General features: G+C 40.9%; 1 pseudogene; it reads right to left on the bottom strand.

The window, feature by feature from the left end:
* Positions 1-141: 141 nt before the first annotated feature.
* LOC142922960 (interferon-induced very large GTPase 1-like) lies at positions 142-15,117 on the bottom strand (annotated as a pseudogene).
* Between the last annotated feature and the right edge of the window lie 5,116 nt (positions 15,118-20,233).

Raw genomic sequence — 20,233 nt, forward strand, 5'->3', positions numbered from 1 at the left:
GTCAATTCTTTGTCTTTCTTGCACCACGACTGCCACAATTTTCCTTGAAGAGGCAAAAATATCTCCTTTATGGAACACAGCGGCTTGTTACTTATAAGACTCAGCAAAACTTTCGCCATATCCTTGCCCTCTAAACATTGTTTATCATCTTCATCAACAATGAAGCCATACTGTCTTGCAATATCTGAGCAAGCTTCGATATTAATATTTCTTTTTGAATTGTCTAAATATAATTTTATTATTGACGTCAATTCATCAATTAACTCAGCCTCATTTCGATTCCCGACAGCAATTTTCGCGTTTGTTCCAGATACTCCACTGGAAACTCTTATTGTCAGCACAGAGGCAAACTAGCGGCTTTGGGGAACTCAAACATTCGTCTAAGATGCGTTTACCTTCTTCATTGCGATCACCATCTGACAGTAATATCACATTTATAGACGATATCTCATGTAAAAATTGCACCTGTGTTTTGTGTTCTCTTGCATCTCCGTGGAGATTAGTGAATGCTATGCAGTCATTAAATACATCATCGTCCTTGCCACCTGGAAGATACCAGGCGATCTCTGCAACTCCTTTCATTAGTTGACCATTCCTGCTGCTGCCTCGGCAGTGCCTATGAAAGAAAACTAAATGCTTTTGCTTGCCGAGCAGAGAATTCATTATCTGAGATTTTGATGTGGGTGATTCACCAAATCTTACGAAGGACACGAGTGCAGTGTTGGCATCACTGATTGCACAGTTTTTAGATTTCCATTTTGTGGTAGATGCATCACGGCATTTCCAGCTTTTTTTTAATCTGTCTGAATGACCAGATAGGGAATTCTATTTCTGAACAACAAGGATTTGGAACTAATAGCGGAAGTGCGAACTGGATGAATGAAAGTTTGGTGAAAATGTACTGCCTTACAAAATTGTCTCCACAATGGAATATTGCCATTTGTAAATCCATAGGGTGAATGTGGGTTTCAGTGTTTGTACTAGGCCTATCCCTGTTATTTATTATGTCATCATCATTCTTATCATCAGAAAAGAAGTTATCACTATTAGGGCTTGTATTTGTATACGTGGACTGAGATAAGTTGTTTAATTTACCTTTGTTTAGATTGTTACACTGAAAACTAACACATCTTGCTCGATAGTCAATCATCATCAGTTTTTGCAGATAAGAAAGAGCAAGTTCTTGTTCTGTGCATCGATCAGGGTTAGTTTGAATTGGAGACCTGTTGACAACACATACATCACTTGTGTGTAATTTCTTAGGGTAGTAGTTTATCAGTGCGAGTCTTTCAAGCAGATTCAATAACTCTTCATTATTTTTTCGTGGTTGAATAGATGGTTTATTTTGTAATTCTTCTTGCCTTAAAGTTCCAACGATAATGGATTCCAGCATCATATCAAGTTTATTCCAGTAAGTTGGCCTTATTTCACTGCATTTAATTACATGGGAAACTTCAGCACACATTGTTGCTTCGATCTGGGATCTCATGAAATCGAACTGTTTTTGCTTTTCGGCAGGAGTTCGTGCATTAGACCAACCTGTCCGGAACACGTATGCCTGAGCTCTGGATTTGTCTTGTTCCATCAGTCTTGAGTACTCTCCGTAAGCGGACTCTAGTGCACGTTGAAGATGATCAATGTTGTCGTAATTCAGGGGATGCTGAAATCGTTTTTCTTTTACACAGTAGCCAACAGCAGAAGCTACTGAAATGATGAGTAGCTCTTGTTCGATGAGTTTTGTTGTTCTCAGTGATTGGCATAATGAATTAAATGAATGTGTGATTTCTTTGTTTTTTTCATGTATTTCTGAATAAGTTGGTGAAAAGTCAACTTTTAAATGTTCTTATGCTTTTGTTAAGATGTTCACAAGATCTTTAAATTCAGATAAATGATTAGGGACTCTTTCATACTCATTCAGCCACTGCATAATGGAGGCGAATTGTGGAAAGCTGTTAACTTCACAACTGTTTGGCTCCATAATAGAGCGCATAAGCTTTTTGATTTTCACCGTTTTGGCAGGTGCTGTAACAAGATTTGACAAAAATGATTGAAAGGCTGGGTGAGACAAACAGGTGTTTATCCAAATTAAATTGCTTTTCGTTTCATCATATAACGTCTGTTTCAAATCAAGTATCTTTTCTAAATTATATTCCATGTTGGATTCTTGCCACTGTTTAATATCTTGCATCACTGACCTGGCTTTAGCATTAGCAGAGACCAATTTATCCTCAAGACCAAAATTTGGATTTTGGTTTGTCAAAAGTGTGTATGCCTCCTTGAGCCTGCTAGCTATCAAGGTATTTTTAAAGTAATCCTTGTGGTTAAACGTGACAATGTCCCACACTGGAACCAATGATGTGCCTAGATCAATGCCAGTCCACGTCTTGGTGTTCGAGACAATGTCAGTTTTCCATTGTTGAAAAGAACAAATGCCAGGTGATCCACCTATTGTACCTACGGAAATTGTCACCTTACTAAGAGGTGTAGCATTGTATTTTTCGGAAAATTCCGTTGTAAATTCGGATGCCATCATGCTTTCACCACCACCACCACAGCCACTGCTGTTGTAGGCAGAAGTGGAATACCTTTCCACTGCCTCCGATAGCATATTTCTTTCTTCCTTTTCCTCATCTGAGCTGATGCCCTCTGCTGATGCTTTCCACTTAAATATCCCACCAAAGTGGACAGGGCCTGTATGGGCATGAGAGCCAAAGTTCTCAAAAAAACTTCCAAATCTGCTGCTTAGCACGCGCGTTTTAAAAGACTCATTGACGTTTTTTAAAGTGTTTTCAATGCTTTGTAATTCCTCCAACGCCTCATCAGACAGCTTGAGTTGATCAAAGTTCAGACTTCCTGAGGCAAGTGGTAAGTACAGGTATTTGACGCTATGAATGCAGGTATCCGTGGGATTTTTTTGTTGCTTTTTTTCAGTGTGTAATGCCTTGCTATGCCACGAGGTGATTTCTTCATTCAAGGCCTGTAAGAAACCTTCTTCTGTCGTTATGGTATTGAATCCCAATTTTTCCACTGCTGTCTCAAATATGTTTTCCTCTTCAGAGGATGAAAACTCTTGTTGCTTTATCATCGGTTGATGTACTGGCCCAGCAAGATCAAACGACATTGGGATGTTTAGGAGTTTGCCTCTTTTCTTTAACATATCGTTTATTTGACCAGTTCGATACACCCCCTCCAAAACAAGTCCTTTAGATGCATATTGTAAAAGACTTATATGTGATATTGTTCCACGTAAAGTTGAAATGTCTGATAAATCTAACTGCTTTAGATAAGTGTTTGCCATATCAGTGGAATGGTTGCCATCACGCAATGGGTTTTCTTTTGCTCCTTTCAATTCCATTCGCTGCTCTGTCTCAGTCTCTATGTTAGAATTATCACTGCGAGTTAATATTTTCTGATGTATTTGTTCTGGATGCTGCTTTGTTGGTGTATCTTGCTCCTGTTTATTGCCAGACATTTTCATTAACTTACACAATGCCTTTTTCTCCCATGAATGCCGGCAATGTGGTTCTATGATTTCAAATTCCTCAGGGCCACAATATTGCAATGCTTGTACATTGGTGATACCCAAAATATCTCGTAGTTTTGTAATCCAAAAAGTTTTATTAAGACCTAAGTCTGTAAGTACTTTGGCAAGCTCATCTTGAGCTTTAATGTCGTGGTCCTCCTCTTCAGACATAGCCTTGAATACACACATAGACCGTCCTTAATTAGTAATACAACATTTAACAATAATACAAATCAATTTATAATTCAGTTGAATATTGAATGTTGTTTTAATCATGAGCATAACAAATATTCAGACGAATAACCGAATTTCATCACCTATTTTAATGTCAAACATCTGTGATAAATATTAAATTAAGTATTTCCAAATACCTACCACGCTTATCTACTTTTTAAATAATAAAAATGAAATAAATATACAATTTTAATATTTAAACAATTGATTGAGTCATTGCAGGTTGAAATTTGGAATATAACAGCACGAAATTCATTCCTTCAACGGGCCCAATATTCTCAAGAGACTAATGGGAAGTGTTTTAACTTACCATGCTATAACAAGCAGCACTTCAGCCATGGCACCATAGCTAATGGATCAATCCTGCCCATCTCCTGTGCTCAAGCTCCACACATGGTTCTCATGCCACATGAGAACGTTTTTGTCTGCATGTCATTTCCCAATGCAAATGTTGATAAAAGTCGGTCTTTAGCCAATACTACACCGGCCCCCCTAGAGGCAGTAGTAAGGGATGTACTGGGGTGGGGCCAACGTCATGTATTGAAAAAAGTGGTGCGGCGCTTGGAGTTTACAGATGGGGGATATTATGAGGTATGGTCTTAGAGATCGTGTGTCTACTGTGCAATTGCAGGATCTGGCAGAGGTTAAAAGTGGTGGTACTAAGGTGTGGTGGTAGAAAGAGCTGAGCTAAGACCACACACGCATACCCTGTGCGCTCCTGCGCGAGAGAAGGGTGGCTCTAGGCTTTGCTCAAAGCTACAATTACACTGGAGTCAGTCGATCACATAGGGATAATGTGTTGGGCATCATATTACATTATCCCAATGTTATATTGTACATTACATTATCCCTATGCGATAATGTAATGCAAAGTACATTAGCCATTGCAGTGACTGCTGAGGTGGTAATGGCCATTGCTTTTTCGTGGCTTGTATACATTGATTACCATCACATTACCAACCATGACTGTTATTATTCATGTGCCGTCACTTGTGCTGGATTTGAGAGCTCGGCCCTTTAGGCCTTGCCTAATGCAGGTGGTGAGGCGATGTTTAGGTTGGTAGATGGCAGCACCATTTATTCTGTAACTTGCTATCCGCGTGCTGACACAGAATTATATACTCTTCGTTGAATAAAAAAAATGTGTGCGTCTGCTTTTAGGCTCATCATAACTACTGTATCATATGAAAATTTACATCTTTTGACTGCAGTCTCCCTAATTCTGTATTAAGTGTTTTTTTTCGAATGCGTAATCCACTTCGAAGCTGTGAATAGCAATCTTTATATGCATAAAATACTTGACAACGAAAATAAATATCTATTCCTGACTATTAAATACGATTTAAATTATTTGTTTACTACAATTGCATAATTAAACATGCCATTTACATGACAGAGACATTATAATCGTGATGCCAACGGCAACCTACATGTTCACAATGCAAGTGCCAGAGTTGACAGTCTCATGGACTCACCTCTCGCTTGCTCGGAGCACAAAGGAGGCTGGAACTCTCTTCCTGACCTTCTTTATCGACAGACAAGTGTCAGGGTGAGGTGGAGTTGCATTGTGTCCAGCTTGAAAAGAAAAGAAAATCAAACACGTGATTAATTATTTTCACCGTACACTACACAGCAACCACAATTTCAGATAGCTGTGAACTATGCATGGGTTTACTGACTCGCATAGACTTTCATTTAAGGGTTATTACAACAACATACACATTTATACAGCATCTAAATATCAGTTAATCTGAACAAAACCATTAAAACCAGACGAATCCCAAAATCATGGTGGGAGGTGTTGGTCATTGCAATACTCAAACCCGCCAAGCCAACCGATGACCTGGGAAGCTATGGGCCAATATTACTCATGTGAACGACCTACAGACTCCTAGAACGCATCATCCTCCGGAGGATCAACCCCTTCTTCGAATCAGTGATCCCTGAAGAACAAGCGGGATGTGTGGACTTGTCATTGGCCGAAAAAACAGCCTAGATTAAGGACTTGATGTGGAAGCTCACAAGGACCATTCCTTGCCTCGAAACAATCCTTGTGATATGGATGATGCTGATCAATACCTAACTGCGTGTCTATATGGGCAACAAAGCTAGCTCATCTTGGTTCCTTATTGTATATACAGACGACCCTTCTCCATCACGACTTTCTACATCGTGGTTTTGATATATCGCGGGGTCGGCAAGAGAAATAAAATGGGAATTTTTTGGGGAAGTTTTTGGGAGTTTTTCAAAAGCCGCATACGACACACGAAGGCCAGCAGATGACACACACACAACGTTTAGTACTGCACAAATGCTTCAAATATATGTGTAGTGACATCGGGAATGTCACCGTAGCATGCGATGTTCTTACGTTGCGGACAGCACCGGGTGGGTTCACAGAGAAGGCCCCAGGTGGGGGGGGGGGGGGGCTAGGGAGTGATCACGTGTCCAGGGAGAGCTCTCGAGGGGGATTGAGAGAGGAGCTAGAATGCTCGAGAAAGTGGGCGGGGCCGAGGGTGGAGCCGACCCCGACCCGGGAGGATATAAGGTGGGTCCCTGAGAGGGACCAGAGTCACTTCGTTCTACAAGCTGGAAGCTCTACGTCTACATGCTGGAAGCTCTACGTCTACATGCTGGAAGCTCTACGTCTACACGCTTGGAAGCTATACGTCTACACGCTGGAAGCTCTACGTCTACACGCTGGAAGCTCTACGTCTACACGCTGGAAGCTCTACGTCTACACGCTGGAAGCTCTACGTCTACACGCTGGAAGCTCTACGTCTACATGCTGGAAGCTCTACGTCCTACGAGGCATCAACATGTGGCCGGGGACCCGAGTGAGGGTCCGACCCTTCGTAGCTATAACTCTTATGTATAGAGTAGTTAGCTGGGTGGTCACCACCCCAGGCTGTATCTGGTAAAGGGGCAGTTACCTCTTTGTATATACTGTTATGATAAACGTGTTGCCTCTGAAGAATAAAGTCTGTGACTCAGTTGGACTCACAACATGTGTATGATATGAATGTATTTTATTATTTTAATACCATAAATATACACCATTTTTTTACATTACATTTTGTAAAAAGTTACTTTGCACGTTGGTTGGGAGGATGCCAAGCGTATTTACGGTAGCCTCTCGCGTGATATCTCACAGCATCCCACCCCCGAACCCCCCGGGCTGGAAGTGCTCGCTTCGCTCGCCAAGGGGACCAAGGGGACCAAAAATTTTACTCGGTTTTTCCAGATCGAGGGGGCCTGCTCCCCTAACCCCCACGATGTGAAAGGGTCGATTTCAAATCGAAATCGCTATTTGAAACAATGCGATTAGCAAATCACAAAGGCTACGATTTTTTCGATTTGAAAAGTCCTATTACTTTCATCTTCTTTGGTTCTTTCGGTAAAGTCACGTAGAATGATAATAAAATAATAAATTGATAAAATAAAATAACACAATAATATTCTCACGACGTTTCGGCCACAACACAAGCGGCCTTCATCAGGTGAAGGGGGCGAGACTGTCTGGTAGGACAGCGCTGGAGTGAAAGAGCCACGTTCAGATACGGCCTTTAAGCTGTGTGAGAGGAACAAAGCGCCTTGACAAAGGAATTAGCATATAATTTAGCATTGAAATGGCTGAATGATTAGCTTGTGACTGGTCACAGAAATAGCTATGTTAAAAGTTAAAGCATACACACCCGCAGAGGCACCCATTGTTAAAGGGATTAGCATAGAATTTAGCATTGAAATAGCTAAGTTAAGGCATACACATCTTGACAATTCTATTTTACATTGGAATTGTTTTATTTTTTATTATTCTAACTTTATAAATGTAACTTAACAATTGTTCTATGTTTGTTCTATTTCAATTAAAACACTTTAATAAATACATGATGGAAGCAATTAATCTTTTAAGTTCTCATCCTTGCATTAGAAGATATAGAGCATTTTATTTTTTGATTTAAAGCTTTCGTCACTGCAGTAATTCATATTCTTAGTTTTTTCGGTAAAGTCACGTTGAAGAGAAACAACAAAATAATAAAATATATATAAAACAATAAAAAAATTATCACGACCTTTCGACCATAACTCAAACGGTCGTCTTCAGGTGTGTTGGTTCGCATAAATGTATTTTTAAACGGCGCATTTATTTATTTATAAAAAAACGTTAGCGCCACGCGCAACGATTTGGCAGTTTATTTAGGACTAGTCCATCTATATTCTGAAAAGAGGAGGGGGGAGACGAAATTTTTTATAATGTATGCTGTCTGAAAGCCACTGTAAGCGTGAACAATCAATTAAGACCTGAAATGGTTTATCAAATCTTTCCAATGATAGCTAAGATAGAATCCATCTTCTCGGTTGAAATTGTCTCTGTGCTTGTATATGTGGATAGCCTCATGAACGAATCTCTCATGGAAGCCAGATGGCTTACAAAGAACCTCTGTCTTGGAAAAGTCAATGGCATGTGAGCCTACTGAATTAGAACAATAATCTGCCACGGCCGAGGTGTTGGTCCTACCGTGTTTAAGGTCTGCTTTGTGTTCACGAATGCGGTCCGAGACATGGCGTTTGGTTTCTCCAATGTAACTACTACCACAGAGGCAACTTAGTTTGTAGACACCAGGGTATTGTATGTCCGGAATCACATCTTTTACAGACGGAACCAGATCACGGATTTTATGTAATGTGTTGAAACGGACCTGGATCTTGTGTTTATTCAAGATTTTGGAGATCTTTTTTGTGATCCCAGCAATGTAGGGTAAAGTGATGGTTTTGAAAGGCTCCTCAAGAGGGTTCTTCTTCATGGTTTGAGTGATAGCTTTGCGGATTGTATAGTCGGAGTAACCATTAGCCCTAAGAGCTTGGTGTACGTGCTTGAGTTCACTGCTTATGTGTTCCTGGTCGGATATGCATTGGGCTCTATGATACAGAGTCTTGATGAGATAATTCTTCTGTGATGGATGGTGGTGGGAATCCGGTTTCAGATAAGCATCCGTATGGGTACCTTTCCTGTAGACAGAGTGGCTCATTGAACCATCAGGTCTCTTTTTAATTAGGACATCCAAAAAAGGTATCTTGCCATCTATTTCGACTTCCATGGTAAATCTGATGGCTGGGTGTATGGAATTGATGTGGTCGAAGAATTGGTCTAGAGCAGGCCGGCCATGTGGCCAGATGACAAAAGTGTCATCCACGTACCTCTTCCATAAGGTTGGGCGCAGAATGGCAGTCTGGATGGCGTCAGTCTCAAATTTCTCCATGAAAATGTTAGCTATAACTGGAGAAAGGGGGGAGCCCATTGGGGTGCCCTCAGTTTGTTTGTAGAAAGTTCCATTCCAAGTAAAGTATGTATTGGTTAAACAGTGTCTCACCAGGGGGGTACCTCAGTGTTTAATCCTTGATGAACCAAGTCTTCAATGATTGCAATGGTGTCAGGTACAGGAACCTTGGTGAATAAGGAAACTACATCAAAACTGACAAGCAGGTCGTCTGGGGACAGGGAAATACCCTTGATTGTCGATACCAGGTGAGTAGAATTTTGTACCGCAGAGGTGGTCTTTCCAGTGAAAGGACGCAGGATTTCAGACAAAAAACGAGCATGTTTGTAGGTGGGGGAGCCGATAGTAGAGACTATGGGACGAAGGGGTGTATCTACTTTATGTATTTTTGGTAAGCCGTATAATCTTGGTGGCCTGGCAGCAGAAGGTTTCAACGAAAACTGTTTAGATTGATCAATTAATGTGGTTGAATCAGAAATTATTTTGTTGGTTTGTGTGACGAGGCTGTTGGTGGGATCTCTTTTTATTTTTGTATAACTACCATCGTCGAGTAATTCTTTAATGTTGTTGTTGTATTCTATTTTATCCATGATGACAGTAGCATTGCCTTTGTCAGCTGAGAGGACTACAATATCATTCCTCTTTTTTAATTTATATAATTCAAAACGCTCATCTTTGCTGAGGTTGCTAGCTGGCATCTTAGCGTTTTTGAGGGTTGCAGCGATTTCAGATCTTGCTACGTCTGCAGCGATGTGACCCAGGCCCCTGAGAGCAACGTCTACTTGGGCAATTGTATCATTAACTGGTATGTGTTTAGGTGTGACTGCAAAGTTTAGACCTTTAGCTAAAACGGATTTCAGACCATCGGAAATAGAACTGTTACTGCGATTAATTACGACTTTATTAACGTCTAACTTTTTGTTCTGTGGGTCCGGTCTTTTGTTGAAGAGGAGGTTAAATTTGGAAATCAGGTTTTCCTTACATTTGGTCGACATAGTAGCAGCTGAAGAGGCAGTCATATTGTCTACATGTTCCCAATCCGATGTGGACATTGTTGCCGTCAATGATAAGTGTGATTTGTAGAGTGTCTTGTCTAACTGATCTAGTTCGGTGCGTATAAGTCTGATTTTTTCTGAGATAAGAGCTAAGCTAGTTTTGAAAAGAATTCGTTTCGCATTAGAAGAAGTTACAGCAGCAGAGGTCAGTGTAAATGTGATTGGTATTACCCCAGAGTCACGGCATCTCTTCAGGAAGGTGAGAGACTCGATCAGCTGAGCTTTCTTATCCCGGAGTTTGTTGAAGGATCTTAAAGTTATGTGAAAACCCTCCCCGTAGAGGCGATTAAATTTTGATTTAAAGCTTTCGTGACTGCAGTAATTCATATTCTTAATTTTTTCGGTAAAGTCACGTTGAAGAGAAACAACAAAATAATAAAATATATATAAAACAATAAAAAATTCTCACGACGTTTCGACCATAACTCAAACGGTCGTCTTCAGGTGTGTTGGTTCGCATAAATGTATTTTTAAACGGCGCATTTATTTATTTATAAAAAACGTTAGCGCCACGCGCAACGATTTGGCAGTTTATTTAGGACTAGTCCATCTATATTCTGAAAAGAGGAGGGGGGAGACGAAATTTTTTATAATGTATGCTGTCTGAAAGCCACTGTAAGCGTGAACAATCAATTAAGACCTGAAATGGTTTATCAAATCTTTCCAATGATAGCTAAGATAGAATCCATCTTCTCGGTTGAAATTGTCTCTGTGCTTGTATATGTGGATAGCCTCATGAACGAATCTCTCATGGAAGCCAGATGGCTTACAAAGAACCTCTGTCTTGGAAAAGTCAATGGCATGTGAGCCTACTGAATTAGAACAATGATCTGCCACGGCCGAGGTGTTGGTCCTACCGTGTTTAAGGTCTGCTTTGTGTTCACGAATGCGGTCCGAGACATGGCGTTTGGTTTCTCAAATGTAACTACTACCACAGAGGCAACTTAGTTTGTAGACACCAGGGTATTGTATGTCCGGAATCACATCTTTTACAGACGGAACCAGATCACGGATTTTATGTAATGTGTTGAAACGGACCTGGATCTTGTGTTCATTCAAGATTTTGGAGATCTTTTTTGTGATCCCAGCAATGTAGGGTAAAGTGATGGTTTTGAAAGGCTCCTCAAGAGGGTTCTTCTTCATGGTTGGAGTGATAGCTTTGCGGATTGTGTAGTCGGAGTAACCATTAGCCTTAAGAGCTTGGTGTACGTGCTTGAGTTCACTGACTATGTGTTCCTGGTCGGATATGCATTGGGCTCTAGGGTGCAGAGTCTTGATGAGGGAATTCTTCTGGGATGGATGGTGGTGGAAATCCGGTTTCAGGTAAGCATCCATATGGGTAGCTTTCCTGTAGACAGAGTGGCTCATTGAACCATCGGGCCTCTTTTTACTGTGGTTTTCACGCCTGATGATGATTGCTTGTGTTGCAGTCGAAACGTTGTGAGAATTTTATTGTTTTATATTATTATTTTATTGTTTTCCTTCTCCGTGACTTTACCGAAAGGACCAAGAATATGAATCCCTGCAGTCACGATAGCTTTAAATCTAAATCATGGTATTAAACATTAACTTTGGTGATATGATATGTTGTTAAGTGACAATACAGCACATAGTCAGGGGGTTGTGAATACGACTAGTTACATGTTCTATTAACATCCACTTATCAATACATGAGATCTGGGTTAAGCATATAAAGTTGATAATGATGTATGGAAGTTTTATAGTGAAGTATTGAACCAAAGGATAATTCAGAAAATATACGTAATCTCCACGACAAAAATAACATGTCATCCAGGGGTATAACCAGAGCCTGCCAACCGCCTTTGTCTTCCCAGTGACTGTCATTGCTTGCTGCAGCAGGAATTAATTTTAAGGATGAGTCGACCTAACGAGGAAAGCCGTTTCACAATAAACATGGCTACAGACACACAACACGTAGGGGAAATTGAGTGGGTCTGTGCTCACACATATCGTGGGATGACCTCCGAAGAAAGGAGTTTGATAAGGGTTATGACATCAAGCGCCAGGATGTCTGCGGAGAACCAGGAATGATCTCAGGCTGACCCGATGGATGCACCACGTGTGCAAAGGTGGGAGGAGAATGTCGGGCCATAATGTATATTAGGTTATTAATCGCATGAGCTAGAAATCCTATATATACAGCACACAATCATATTAGTCGGTTCTGCACTGGCAGACTGCGGGGCTTGCCCTCGTGACTGGCAACAGAGCTTTATTCCTGCTGAGGCACACGGTGTCGCTAGAAGGCTTATCTTACGTTTTTTTCGTTTGTTTTTGGGCCGCTTTCCGAGCCAAGGACTGCGCCTGTAGTGTTGCAATTAGTTGTGATAGAAATGTTTTAATAAGAGCACCCTAGTTGTGGTCGTCTTATACAGCCCTTTTTATGCCACTGTTGTGCGATGGAATTTTCCGTATGATACTGCACATTCATTGGAAAGGGCCTGAAGTGCAACACATACAGGTTTCCCTCGCTTTGTGGTTGTAGATGTGGTCCAAGAAAAAGGGCACACAAACCTAAACCACACAGGACAGCTTACCTGCCAAACAGTACACACACACAATGGTGTCCCACGTCGGATCACGAAGCTGTATATGAGTGAATTTAAACAGCATATAGAGAATTTTGGGTAGAAATGCATTCGTCCAATATACATATTACACAAACCGGACCCGCATAAAGTGAAAACCCTGTACTGACTCGCGGCAACCTTAGTCTACACAGCGTCACTTGTATGTACAATTCTTTGTACACATACACACCTCTCCATGCTCCCTTGCATACTTTGGTGGTTAGATTGTGTCCTGTGTTTAAACTTAAGCATTATTTGTTCACCACAGGTGCACGTGGTTAATGCAGACATGATGCCTTGCAAAGGATGCAGTTAGGTGTTTTAACATCTTAACACCTCTTTTATTGCCAGAACGGATAAAATCTCTTCTTTTTCCCTGAGTTTTTGTTCTATATTTTTCGTTAATGACCATATCTCCGAGCAATGTCATTGAAGGTAGCATGCACTGTTATTGGCATATCAGTAGATAATGCGCTTGATAAATGAAGACTATTAAGGGAGTTGCTAATGTTGTGTTTGGGCTATGGATAGTATTATAAACCAACATCAAGGTTAGCATAAGTGCAAGTGTTCAGGCAAGATTCATGTCTGACATATTTTCAAAACTTTTTTTTTTGCCTAGATTGTAATAACCTATATTTCACTATTGTGGTGTTTGCATGCAGTCCAAAATTACAGGGCCATTTGTTCAACATATTTAACATCACTAACCCATAAGACATTAACATGCATTTTAATATGGTATTCTTTTTTAAACGTAGCCTGTTAAAATATCTGATATACAATAGCGATCATGTATTGACCACACATAGTCTATACAATGTACGTTCTCACATCTATGCCGTATATAATTTACCTATAACTGATTTCAATAGTTTTAGCCTATTACTGGCCAATGTGCAGCCGACTTGCATCTCTTATAATACTTACGATGTTCAGGTGATGGAGAGTCGTAGGGCGCAAGTAATTCGCTCCGTCTCTTCTGCTCTGCATTCACCCCGGCTTTATATTCAGATTCACAAAAAGGTGAAGCTTCCCAGACTCCACCCAGTGCTTGATAATAACGAATGCGTGTTTTCCTGTGTGTGAGAGACAACGCGTGTGTGGACGTGAAAGAAAGATTGTGAGCGTATGCCCTTTGAGTTGTTAAATACTGCATGTTACCTAGGCAGTGAGGATAGCGTATGAATAAATAGTCTATCGAGGAGTCGGACAATGAGATATATTTTCCAAATTATACTAAGGCTCTCAAAGCACTAAAACTTAAATCATACACTAACTTGTTATACATATATATGGAGCATCATGGGCGAAAGGACAAATAAGCAGAACTGCATTCTTTATCCACGTATATAGAAAAATAGTTTAGTCCATCGACCGTTTATTTTCCAGGCGAACATCAATCACCAAGCGGCATTTGTAAGCAGTCAAACTACAGACTCGTCTCGATGTGCTAATCATATCCAGTATTTCTGATTTTCTTTCGTCTCAAATCTATATTTTCGTGAGATTTTCTTGCTTGGAAAGCATCCCGCTGTTTCAGAAGAAAGCAAGACAGCCAACACCACATTTAGAGTCTGAAAGGGCACCTTGCCTGGCACAGGCGCCGTGGTGACGTCGCCGTCACTTTGTGGCGAATGACTGATATTGGTATTGGTGTGTGCGGAGCGGTAGTGTAGCGGTGAGCGCACTGCGCTACAAAGGTGGCGACCCGAGTTCGATTTTTGCTCACGGCTAACATCAGTGCCTGGGTGTGGTGTGTAAACATCGCCACTGGGGAGACATAGGGGGCCGGGTGTGGTGTTGGCCACCCACTCCCTCGTGTGCCGTGCCGGCCTTCATAGGCGCTGCTCACTAACATCACTTGCCCCTATAGCCTGTTAAGGCTACACGGGGGATCATTGTCGGCGCGGTGTGTGTCTCTGTGTGTGTCTCTGTCTGTGTGTGGGTATCTCTGTCTGTGTGTGCGTGGGTATCTCTGTCTGTGTGTCTCTGTGTGTGTGTGTGTGGGTATCTCTGTGTGTCTGTGTGGGTGTCTACAATTGTGGTAACTCATTGCCCCCCTTTTGACTAGTATCAGGACTCAAGGTATTATGGAAATAAAAGTGTTTTATGTTACTTTATTTCATGATTTATTTGATTTAATATACAGTATTTTATTGTGTTACATGTAAAAGTACCATATTCTTAATTGTGAGTTGGACAGTGCTTCCCGTTCTGTTGAACCTTAGCATATTTCTTAACACTGACCATATGGTCATTTAAATACAGTGGATTATTGTGTCCCGACACACGAACCGTGCGAGTTATGGACTGGTCTCAGGAATGAATGTGGTTCGTAACCCGAGGACTGCCCGTATTCCTTCATGACTTATTAAAAACATACAATTATTTCCTAAACAGCAGCATCCCTGCTTCCACCCCTGATTATCATGGTTGGCTTCATACGGTGAAAAATATTTTCAACATTAATAAAATAAGTCTGTACCACAATCTGTCAATCAGTATCAAATATTCCTGAACGCTTTGTTTATAATATTGAAAAAATATCAGTCCTACTTTTATAAAATGTTATTTTTTAAAGTTTATACAAATGGATGCCACCATGCATGCATACCAGTTTTCCATTTGTTATTTGCTGAAGTGGTAGCGAATGTATGTATGGATGTGCGTGTGCTGTCTCAGAACTCGTGTTTTGTCCCGAATCATGTTAAAATGTTCTTGACATTTGCCATGCCATTATTTTTTATAGCTGTTTTGTTAAGATTGCGTAAAAATATTCCACTCCTCCAGTCTTGCCTTTACAATACATTCCTCCTTGTAATCACGTGTCAACATGTTTTACCCTGGCCGCTGTTAAACAATCCAGTTTTTTTTCCATTTTTGCTTGCATTGTGACTTTCATAGAATCTTAAATATGCCAGTGCCTTCCATCAAATGTCTCTCAGATTGTAGTCTTTTCCCTTACAGGTGCATTTTATCATACACTCTTGTACGTAAGTAGGCAGATGTTGCTCATTTTAAAGTGTTTTGTTCGCATATGTGATCACCTGCATTTGTACATTTGATTTAATTTTCATTGTTACATTTTCTCGTAAAACCCTTTTGAGATGTGTGTAAGCATCGAACTACTTACTTTGAAAGTAAAAACGCGTTAATCTTCACACGTATATACATTGGGATTTATATTGTTTGACTCTAGACAAACAGTCATTGCAGTTTCCCTGATGTGCGTATTCGGCTGTATGACAGCATATCGTGAATGACTGAAAACTTGACTCACACCGGCTTCCTTTAACTCATCATCGTTTAAACTTTTCTGAAAACTTGAGCAACCTTTTGTACCCTTTAATTTTGTCAAAGTACGTGTAAAATATATATGCAAATTATGCATTTTGTTAACGGAATTGTGCATTTTGAGCTAGGAATAATTTCAAGTGGTGGAGGGAGGGAAGGGAGTCGATCCTAAGTTGAGAAGCAAAGGCATCCCAGGAACATGGGGCGGCAGGGTGAAAAGAGGTCACAAACTCTACTTTGAATCGCTCGGATTACAGTAAGAATATGGATGTACATCTGATGCTGTGACTGTTTCAAGAGGTCCTGTAGATATTGGGCGGATTTGTTTAAAAGCGCTTTCAGAATGAAGACTGCCCTGTGGCAGTGTTTTAGGATGTCAAGGATGGTCAAATTCCAAGTGATATAGAGTTTGCTATGATGAGTTCTTTTGTAGGAATGAAGGACAGAGTGGAGGGCAAACCGTTTAAAACCATTGCTAACTGCCTTCACCCGTCCCTAGCGCACGCGTCACTCTGCCAAGAGGAAGTCAGCAGTGGCCTTTACGATGCAGGTGGGGGAGGGAAGCGCGCCACGGAGGGCGCAAGTCCACCACCGCAGTTCACCTCACCAGCATTTGTGTCGCCAGGGCACCGACATTTGATTTTTGAGAATTAACTTTAAAGCATTATTCAACAGTTGTAGATAAACAAAGGGCTGTTGTAGCCCTAGTTGTAAATCGTTAAACTTGTTTCGCACCATATGTAGCCAACCACACTCATCAGAGGCTCGGGGGAAGGACAACAAACTGAACACAAAGCAGTTCTTAAGAAATTTGCTTCCCATCTTGATTTAAAATTGCATGGTTCCAGTAGCTTCCTCATGTCGGACGGAAGAGCGTTCCTGATGGACAAAGACGTGCTCCTGAACGCATACGATGCATCTTCTTTGGTTCTTTCGGTAAAGTCACGTAGAATGAGAATAAAATAATAAATTGATAAAATAAAATAACACAATAATATTCTCACGACGTTTCGGCCACAACGCAAGCGGCCTTCATCAGGTGAAGGGACGAGACTGACTGTCTGGTAGGACAGCGCTGTCCTACCAGACAGTCTCGTCCCTTCACCTGATGAAGGCCGCTTTTGTTGTGGCCGAAACGTCGTGAGAATATTATTGTGTTATTTTATTTTATCAATTTATTATTTTATTCTCATTCTACGTGACTTTACCGAAAGAACCAAAGAAGATGAATCATTGCAGTCACGAAAGCTTTAAATCGAAAGCATACGATGCAGTGACCGTCTTTGTTCGATGGTCAGTCAAAATCCACTGCAAGGATGAGCAGAGTTCACGTGATGGTTCATGATCTTTGACGAGATCAGAAAGGTTTCGTTGCACATTTGTGGAAATAATTTTGTGTGTAATGGCATCAAACTTTTAATGCATTCGTTTGGCAACCGAAAGCCAATGGAGCTGGGTGAGCACTGGATGGACGTGGTGTGATCTTGCAGTACCCGTCATGACATGTTCCAACGAATTTTGTACAGGCTGCAGCTTTTCATGTTTTTGCCATCGTCTCGTAGAGTATAGTTGTAATTATCAAACCTCATCGCTACGATACTAAACGCCACCATGTTGGCTATGCCATGACTCAATGGTAGTCGAATGAGTTGTAGAGCCATGGAATTAAACTTGCAGGACTTGACTATATATCGTACGTGGAGATCATACAACATATTTTGTATCGAGAAAGGTGCCGAGGCTCTTTAGATTAGTAGACAACTGAATCCTGACGTCTGCAACCACCACACCTGGTCCGCCCAAAATCTGTTTTAACCTGAGCCTGAATGCAGCAGCGGGAAATAAGCATATTGATGTAACTTGATGACATCGACGATCGGAGAGACTTCTGTTAAAAATAGGAAGGACCTGAGGACATACCCCAATGGTGCTCCAACCGGATTGGTACTGACCTTTTCAAGTTAAATGTAAAAATTAACGAATTCACTTCTCCAAAAAGACCACACTCAGCCAAGACTGTAGATTAAGTGTGGAAATGCTCACGTCTTACATTGCACTGCTAGACAGTGTGCAAAATCTTCCCATTATATTTAAACCTGAACAAATTTTTCCCATATCTTAATTCTGCTGGGCCCTATATCTCCACCTGAGTAAAATTTCCCACATCCAATATTCCTTGCCAGATCTGTCACTCAAGACCTTCCCCCATGTTGTCATCACATTTGGACTGATCTACTGCAACTCTATCCTCTAGAGTTTGCACTAATCCATCATCTCAGGGCTCCCAATAATATTAAAACATAATGACAATTTATAGAGTGCCTTTACATGGGCTATCTGAACAAGCAACAAACAAATTAATCACGAGTCGTTCGGCAATTGAAGTGAGAAATATATGTAGCATTTATAACTTTAGAAAGGTGAGTTTTTGAGTGGGATATTGAATGATGACAGCTTGAAAATGCAGTGGCAGACTGTTTCAAGCCGACAAGAGCAAAGGTGTGGTCTCTAAACACTATGGACTGCATTCCTAGCGAATGCCTTCAAGGCACTTGTCCATTTCAGAATCTATAAAAGTCACAATGACGTACGGGCGAATGGATGACACCAGATTACGAGACCGCACGCACGCACACACACACAATCACATGCATTTCTTTCAGGGGCGAGGCCAGGAGTTTTAAAGATGATTTATGAAGATTTTGAGGGTATGCCCTTTGAGTTGTTGAACATAGCATGTTGCCTCAGCAGTGAGGATAGCTTATGAAGGAGTCTATCGAGGAGTCGGACAATGAGATATAATTTCCAAATTATACTAAGGCTCTCAAAGCACTAAAACTTAAATCATACACTAACTTGTTTTGCATATATGTGGAGCATCATGGGCGAAAGGACAAATAAGCAAGAACTCCATTCTTTATCCAAATATAATTAGAAAAATAGTATAGTCCATCGACCGTTTATTTTTCCAGGCGAACATCAATCACCAAGCAGCATTTGTAAGCAGTCAAACTACAGACTGGTCTCGAAGTGCTAATCATATCCAGCATTTCTGATTTTATTTTTGTCTCAAATCTATATTTTCGTGAGATTTTCTTGCTTGGAAAGCATCCCACTGTTTGAGAAGAAAGCAAGACAGCCAACCACACATTTAGAGCCTCAAAGTGCACCTAGCCTGGCACAGGCGCCGTGGTGACGTCATGGCGGCTCATCGTCAAATGAGTACCTGGTGTGGTGTGTAAACATCGCCACTGGGGAGACAAAGGCAGTCGGACGTGGCGCTGGCTACTCACCTCCTCGTGTGCCGTGCCGGCCTTCATCGGCTCTACTTACTAACAGCACTTGCCCCTATAGTCTGTTAAGGCTACACGGGGGATCATTGTCGTCGTGGTGTGTGTGTCTCTGTCTGTGTGTGGGTGTCTGCAATTGTGGTAACTCATTGCCCCTCTTCTGACGAGCATCAGGACTCAAGGTTCATGAAAATAGTGTTTTTTTCCAATAATGCCACTTTATTTAATGTTTTATTTTATTTAATATACAGTAGTTTTATAGCGTTACATGTAAAAGTACCATATTCTTAATTGTGAGTTGGACAGTGCTTCCCTTTCTGTTGAACCTTAGCATATTTCTTAACACTGACCATATTTAAATACAATGGATTATTGTGTTCCGATTCACGAACCGTTCAAGTTATGGATGGGTCTCAAGAATGAATGATGTTCGTAACCCGAGGACTGCCCGTATTCCTTCATGACTGATTAAAAACATACAATTATCTCCTAAAGAGGAGCGTCCCTGCTTCCACCCCTGATTATCATGGTTGGCTACATACGGTGCAAAAAAATGTCAACATTAATAAAATAAGTCTGTACCACAGCCTGTCAATCAGAATCTGCATATGTGCGGCAATTGGGGGTATTTATGTTCAAATATTTCTGAACGCTTGGTTTATAATATTGAAAAAATATCAGTCCTACTTTTATACAATGTTGTTTTTGTTAAGTCCATACAAATGGGTGCCACCATGCATGCATACCAGTTTTCTATTTTGTTATCATTTGCTAAAGTAGTAACGAATGGATGGATGTGCGTGTGCTGTCTCAGATCTCGTGGTTTGTCCCGAATCACGTTAAATTGTTGTTGAGATTTGCCATGCTTATAATCTACAATGCCATTATTATTTTTTTAAAGCTGTTTTGTTAAGATTGCGTAAATAGATTCCACACTCCAGTCTTGCCTTTACAATACATTCCT

Source organism: Petromyzon marinus, unplaced genomic scaffold, assembly GCF_048934315.1.
Source record: "Petromyzon marinus isolate PM22_M1 ecotype Great Lakes invasive population unplaced genomic scaffold, UKy_Petmar_22M1.pri1.0 PM_Scaffold_23, whole genome shotgun sequence".
Lineage (NCBI taxonomy): Eukaryota > Metazoa > Chordata > Hyperoartia > Petromyzontiformes > Petromyzontidae > Petromyzon > Petromyzon marinus.